This window comes from Vicugna pacos, chromosome 13 (assembly GCF_048564905.1).
Source record: "Vicugna pacos chromosome 13, VicPac4, whole genome shotgun sequence".
In the NCBI taxonomy this organism is placed as follows: Eukaryota; Metazoa; Chordata; class Mammalia; order Artiodactyla; family Camelidae; genus Vicugna; species Vicugna pacos.
This window is the reverse complement of record NC_132999.1, coordinates 39,126,964-39,134,700: the sequence shown is the minus strand read 5'-3', so window position 1 is coordinate 39,134,700 and position 7,737 is coordinate 39,126,964. Positions and strand designations below refer to the sequence as shown.

At 40.0% G+C, this 7,737-nt stretch overlaps 1 long non-coding RNA gene across 1 annotated transcript in view; it reads right to left on the bottom strand.

Annotated features, from left to right (window-relative positions):
- LOC140700933 (uncharacterized) overlaps positions 1–7,714 on the bottom strand; it is an 8,131-nt gene extending 417 nt beyond the window's left edge. Inside the window, exons 1-3 of the long non-coding RNA XR_012079689.1 lie at positions 7,640–7,714; positions 5,115–5,172; positions 4,165–4,275 (exon numbers count right to left, since the gene is read on the bottom strand). This is a non-coding gene — a long non-coding RNA (uncharacterized lncRNA). The remainder of the gene's footprint in view (positions 1–4,164; positions 4,276–5,114; positions 5,173–7,639) is intronic.
- Positions 7,715–7,737: the final 23 nt, after the last annotated feature.

Here is a 7,737-nt window from a genome sequence, read left to right as displayed (position 1 = left end):
TCACCATCCTGCATCAGATGGTGACATGAATGAGAAACAACTTTCTGTTAAGTTCAGGAATTTACATTTGGAGTTGTTTGTTACAGCAGCTAATGTTAATCACCTTAACTAATAACCATCTCCAGTCATTTATGAAGGTATAAATGACTGGAGATTTTCTCCTGGTGAGATCTGGCATTGAGAACATCCATGGTGGTTTTTCTCACCATCACACACGCCCTTTTTATAGTCACAGGTTGGTCTTGTAGTTCGTATTATCTAAAATATGTTTGATTTTAATGATCCTTTTTTGACTTTTTTGACTAACGCTTACAACTCAGAGGTCATTTTATTGGCATTTTGTTAGGGGGTAAAAAGAGGAACTCCTTTGTCTTTCTGTCACCAAGTTTACAAATCATTCATGTCTGGATCCATTTCTTCTGCCCCCATGAAAATGGAAAATATTTGTCTCCTATCTAAAGGCAGTCAAGGGTACAAAAGTCCTCCACTCTACCAAATCCAATAGCAGGGCCACGTTGGGGAGCACTAGGGTGGATCAGGAGGTAGGAGGAGTGAGGGGAAAATGTGGGCGAGTCTTTATTGTGGGGTTTGGTGTATAGCTCAGTGTTAGAGTGCATACCTAGCATGCGTGAGTGCCCCAGTATATCTACATTTAAAAAAAAAGTTTAGAAAAAAGAGTATTGTGGTTTTCACTGCAGGTTTAGGGTTAGCTAGTTTGAAAATTTCAGTGGGCTCTGGGGTATGGGGACTGTCCTGATAATCACCCCTGGCCCTGGAGTGATTAGGGCAGGTGGCTAGTGGCCCAGAGTGTGAGAGCCAAACAGAGGAGGTGGTTGGGGTCATGGGCTCTGGACCAATTGCATATGAAAAGCACCCTCTAAGGCAAGTTGTTTGCCATCTCTAAAGGGGATGTTAGCTAACCCTGGAAGCAGTTCCTCCAGGGTCAATAAGGCCCCAGGATGCCCAAGCATTTAAATAACTTCCCTTTGTTCTTGCAGCCCAAGGGGTAGTAGATGCTTGCTTCTTTAATTGCTGCCTCCAAGATCCCTTACTATCTTTTTCTTGTCTTCTCAGTTAGCCAGTTCATAACTTTGTACTGAGGTAACAATTCTTTAGATAAAACTTCAGGCTCAAATAACCAGTGTAGTTTCTCTCTCCTGATCGGGCTCTTCCTGTTACAGACACATGTTCTAAGTGTCCTTCGAATAGAGAATACTGTCTAACATCGCTGGCACTCAAAAAAATATTTGTTGAACTGATAGCAATAACGCTTAGTGAGTTCTTACCATCTCAGGCTTTGTTCTAAGTGCCCTACATTTTGTTTCATCATCAACATAATCTCATGAGTTAGGAACTCTTATCCCTATTAAAAAGAAAAATAAGTGCTGGTATGTAGTGAATACAAAACTAACTGTACCTCCGGGTAAGGCAGAGAAGCTTGATCCAATTCAAAAGTTAGGCCATGTAATATTGGGGTCTTCAGATTAAATGTTAACTGACAACTCAGGACAATTAGCTAAAGCATGGAGGGTTTACTCTCAGGTAGGTCATATACTAGAAAGAACAGGCCCCATGAAGATGGGCTCCCAGTCCAAAGACAAACATGAAATTCTAAAGGCAAAAGGCACTGTTTCAGAAGGAGAAGTGATGGGCTAACTTCAACAGATCTTTAGCTTTTCAGCACAGGATTGTTTGGCTTGTAATGAAACTGAGCCTCAGTTCCATTTGTGGCTTTTTAGGACGCTATTGACCCAATAAGTCCATTAGATTTAGTCCAAGTAGTACAGCTGAGACACAGATCACAAATATAACAGTGGTAGAGTTCATGCTAAGTATGCACGAAGTCCTGGGTTCAATCCCCAGTACCTCCATCAAATAAATAAATAAATAAATAAATAAATAAAAAACCTAATTGCCCCCCTGACAAAATTAAAAATAAAATTTTTAATTTTTAATTAAAAAACAAAACAAAAAACAAAAACAAATTTATCATCAGGCTGGTTTTTTGTTGTTCTTGTTTTGTTTTGTTTTCTGCTAATTCTGATTAGTTTAAGAGGACTTTGATTTGGTTCCTTCTTCTGGGACCCTGACTGATGGCTTTCTTGCATTTTATTAGTAATGCAGCTGCAGTGTCATGCAGTGAACTGCATATGCTCAAGACTCAGCAAAAATTTCCTTTATCACCTCTTTTTTAGTGGTGAGGAATCTGAGCCACAGAGCAATTAACTCTCCCTTGGTCACACAGCTGGAAAGCGGTAGAGCCAGATGTTGGCAGCTTTGCCATGGGAATCAGTTTTCTGCCACCATTCTGCCCTGCAGGTACTCGGGTGGGCCTAGTCAAGCAGGATGATTTTTGAGTTGTAAGAGTTGGTACGTTTAACCAGTTTGGTATACTGCTTTTATTAGAGAGAAAGAGAGAATATAATGTTAAGAGCATGGATTGTAGTGGCAAATAGATCTTGGTTAAAATTCCAGATCTGCTTTATGCGGCTTACAACTCCCGTGAAATGAGCAGATTACTTACTTTTTCTAAGACTCGGTTTCCTCATCTATAAAGTGGGGGAAATAATACATGCCTAAATTGGCACTGTGTTGAATGTCTTTTAGGTCACTGTTTTTAAAATAGCCTACTGATTTATGATCCATGACTGCCCCCTAGTGGTAAAATTAAAACATGACCTCCATAACCATGCTAAATACAATCCCTGAAAGCCTTTTTCTTCCCAAACTGTCCGTACAAAAAGCCAGTAGTTTCTGCAAATCAAATGGTCTTTAGTGTCTCCAATAGCTTTGAACTGCAATATCAGACTTCCTTAAAGGGAAGCAGGAAGGCTTGGCAGAGTTGGGTAAGGCAGGGAAGAGTGGCACCAAAAAATTGATTACCATGACCCACCACCAACAGTAACACACACACACACACGACTTAAAGTCCATCGGGCTTCACAAATTTTCCACACTTTAAAGAAACAAATGATCCCTAGCTTTTGAAAACTACCTCAAATAACCTTTCCCCCACCAACCCCCCCCCAAAAAAAACAGATGAAATCTGACCAGTTTATTTTATCAGGCTAAAATAAATTCACTATCTTTTACCTTAAACTTTTTGGATTTTGGAAGTTTATAAAGATGATACAGTGTATAAGCTGTGTATAACACCCCCAGCACAGTGGGGACCAGCCCACTGCAATCAATTTGTTAACGTTTCAGCCGTAAAACATACTAAGTGGGATAAAAGCTATAAATAATCTCACATTAGTTCAGATCAGGTTTGGCAGCCATATGAGTTTGCTGAAAATGTACCTCTTTCCCTCAAAAAGCCCTACTGCTAGTTTTCAGAACTTCTTGAATTTTGGAATTTCAGGTAAGAATTGTGGGCTTACAGAACTGATGCCAAACCAATCTGCGATGGTGGTATGAGAAAGGAAAATTGAGCCCAAACTCATGAATATATTTTCAAAAAAATCCTAAAATAAAATGCTGGCAAATAGAATCTGGCAGCATATTTAAAAAAGCATATACCATGACCAATGGTACGGAAGGTGCAATAATACCATGGCTGTGATTACGGGTCAAGTTGGCAATCAGACCCATGAGATTCAAATAGATTTTAATCTAGAATACAAAGCAGGAGATGTGGCAGATGCATTTGCATCTCCCTGGGAGGCCCAGCAGCTACCCAAGTACACAGGTTCTTCTGTCACTCACCCACAGGTCATGTACAGCTACCAAGGGAAAGCCAACATGGGTGGAAGTCATCTTGATTCATAGAAGCTGTAACCTCTATTTCCCACCAATATTTTATACCATCCTGGTTGTGTAAGCCCACTGACAACTCCCCTGAACCTATGCACGCAACAAAGGAGGCATACACAATATCTTCCTTTGATCTTAACTCTGCTGTTTCCAAGGCAATAGTATTGTGGAAGCCCAAGGTCAGTCTCAGGCAGGCTTGCATTAGCCAGGCCTCTATTAATTTTCCTTTTACTCACAGAAGGATAATTCAACACTAGAAAGTCTATCATTGTGATTTGCCTATTAACTCATAAAGGAGAAAATCATGATTCTTTCAAAAATTCAGAAATACCATTCAACAAAGCTAAACAGACTTCTTATAAAAACTCTAAGCAAACTGAGAATAGAAGGGAACTTTTTAAACATATCTACCAAAAACCTAAACTTTATACTTAAGGTGAAAGTTTGGAGGCATTTCCATGGAGTCAGGAACAAGGTAAGATTGCTCTCTGTCAGCCTGCTATTCACCATTATTCCAACTTCCTAGCCAACGTGTTAAGCGAAATAAACAAGAGGGATAAGAATTAGGAAGAGACAACACCATCTCTATTTTCAGGTTGTATTACTGTCAATTTAGAAAATCCAAGAAAATCTAGAGAAAAACTATTTGAACTAATAAGAGAATTTGGCAGGACTACCAGATACAAGATCAACAGAAAAATCAATAGATTACCATATACAGGAATAAGAAACTAGAAGATGCAATAGGCAAAAAGATATCATTCACAATGTCAGTAAATCTATCATGTATCTAGGGATACTTCTTATAAAAGATGTGCTAGACATTTACAGAGAGAAACACAAAATATTTCTATAGATATGAAAAAGAATATAAAACAATAAATGGAGAGATGTAAAATGTTTATGCATGGAAATAATATCATAAAGCTGTCATTTCTCCCTCAAAATAAACTGATAAATTCAATTCATTACAGTAAAAATGTATGAGGATTTTTTTTATGTAATTGGATAGGTGGATTCTAACATTCGTATGGAAGGAGGTAAAGGGGGTGGGAAGGGATAAATTGGAAACTCGAAATTCGCACCTCTTGGGGAGTGATGGAAATGTTAGTTATCTTGATTGTGGTGGTGGTTTCATAGGTATATATATCTATCAAAATTCATCAGATTGTACGTCTGAAATATGTGTGGTTTACTGTACAGGAATTAGACCACAATAAAGATGCTTTTAAAAGTTATATGAAAGATGTGGGGAGAGTACAGCTCAGTGGCAGAGTGCGTGCTTAGCATGCACAGGGTCCTAGGTTCAATCCCCAGTAACTCCATTAAAAATAAACAGATAAATAAATAAACCTACTTACTTTCTCCCACCAAAATATTATATGAAAGAGTAAACATCTAAGAATATTCGAGGCAATTCTGAAAAAAGAACAAGACATAAAGATTTATCATTAAACTACATAAGTTAAATTGGGTAGAATTAATTCAGAATCATTCTAACAGGGTAGAGAGCCCAGATTCAGACCAAACTGGAGACACTATATTGGAGAAAGGGCACAATCAGTCCAATGGGATGGTGGGGATGGGGATTGGACTATGTTAATAAATAGCAAAGGAACTGTAGTATAAAATGATCAGCTTTACATCTGGAAAATCACTATAAAGTAACAAGAGAAAAACAACCTAAGTGGGGGGAAGCCTAATGTTATGTACAAGCAAATCTCAGCATAGGAGAACACCATGGCCATGATCAACATCATTAGTATTCAGAAAAATAGAAATCAAAGCCACATTGACATACCACTTCCCACCAACTAGGTTGGCCATGATAAAAAAGACATACAGTAACACGTGTTGGCAAGGATGTGAGAAATAGGACCCCTTATACATTGCTGGTTGGAATGTAAAATGGTGCAATTGCTTTAGAAACAGCAAAAATGCCCTTTATTGTCTCATTTTTACAGAGGAGGAATCTAAGCCACAAAACAATGAAACAATCTGCCCTTGGTCACATAGCTGGTAAGCAGTACAACCAAACTTAGAGACAATTCCTCAAAAAGTTGAACACAGAGTTACCATATGACCCAGCAATTCTATTCCTAGGTATATGCCCAAAAGAATTGAAAACATATGTCCACACAAAAACTTGTACATGAATGTTCATAAAAGAATTGTTCATAATACCCCATAGTCCACCAACTGATGAATGTATAACTAAAATGTGGTATATTCATATTCTATATTATTATACAGCAGTAAAAGGAAGTGAAGTATAAGCAAATGCTAAATAAAACTTAGAGGATCCTTGGAAGAATTATGCAAGTGAAAGAAGCCAATCACAGAAGACCACATATTATATGATTCCACTCATATGAAATATCCAACATAGGCAAATTCACAGAGAAAGTCGATTAGTGGTTGCCAGGGGACAGGGGGCAGGGGTAACAAGGAGTTTGGGGCTTCTTTAGAGGGTGATGAAAATGTCCTAGAATTAGCAGGGATGGTTGCACAACTTTGTGAATCTATTAGAGACCACTGATTGTACACATTAAAATTTTTTAAATTAATTTTTAAATAAAAGTACTGGGGATTGAGCCCAGAACCTCGTACATGCTGAGCATGTGCTCTACCGCTGAGCTACACCCTCCCCCTTGATTGTACACTTTAAAATGGTGAATTTTATGGTACATGAATTGTTATATCACAATAAAGAACATGTACAAGGAGATCTTGTAATCAGATCTCACAGCCTTGTTTCTATGAGCAGTATCCCCCTGGTTTGGCCTGATGATGATGAGGTTTGCTGTTTACACATCGACTGCTTAGCTCTGGGCTAAGGAAAATGAGCATCTGTAAGGGCCAGATCTGGTATGGAGGTCCATCTTGACTTGACCTGGCCACGGCCCCTTGTCAAGGGCTCTAGGAGACCTGTCATAATCAGCACTGATTTAAGCAGGGAGCTCTAGAGAGTTTAGGTTTGTTTTGAAGAAAGATCACCCTGGAAACAAGCTGGGGGGTGGGGGTGGAGGGAGAGAGCCACCATCAACTCTTCCCTAGTCTCTACTGCACTAACCTCCTTGTCTCCAGGCTTCCACTCAATCCAGTTCTGGTCATAGTGGTCAGAGCGCTATTTTAAAATACAAATGTGACCATGTAACTCCCCATCACAACTTTCAATAGCTTCTCAAAACCCTCACATCCTCCACGTGGTTGACAGGGCCCCACTTCCTGTGACCCCTGCCCACCTTTCCTGTCTGATGTTCCTCCCCTCCCCTCTCCAACCCTCATGCTCTGGCCGTTCAATTCCTTGGACATGCAGAAGCTGTCTTCTCTCCCTGAAACCCTTTTCCCCGCTTCCTCCTCTCTTTGATTCCTCTTCCTCCTGGTTTCAGCTTAACTGTGACCTTAGGGAGGTCCTAACCCACTGCTGTATCTAAAATAGGTGGCTCCATTATTTTTGTACTACTGATGTCAATCTGTGATATATGTATTAGTTGGTTTATTCCAAGCGTTGGCAAACATTTTTCCTAAAAAGCCAGATGTAAATATTTCAAGCTTTGCAGGCCGTAGGTCTGTCTTTGCAGCCTGAAAGCAATAAATACTTAGAGGAATGAGCATCACTGGGTTCCAATTAATATTTTTGAACGAAATTTGAATTTCATATAACTTGCAAATGTCATGAAATATTATTTTTGTTTCGATTTCTTCCCCCAGCTATTTAAAAACGTAAAAACCATTCGTAGCTCCCGGGTTGCCCAAAAAGAGACGCGCGGCCGTGCCCTGCAGACCGTAGTTTACTGGTAGTTTATTATTTGCAGACCACGGCTGATTTTCAGAGCACTGTTTTCCGCCCCAGGAAGCGATAGGACCCGGTCCCTTCACCCACCACGATGCCCCTGTGCGACAACCGCCACTTTCTGGGAGCCGGAGGCGGACCGGGCGGCGGCGGGCGGAGTCTGCGAGCGCCGGGGCGCTGGGGCGGGG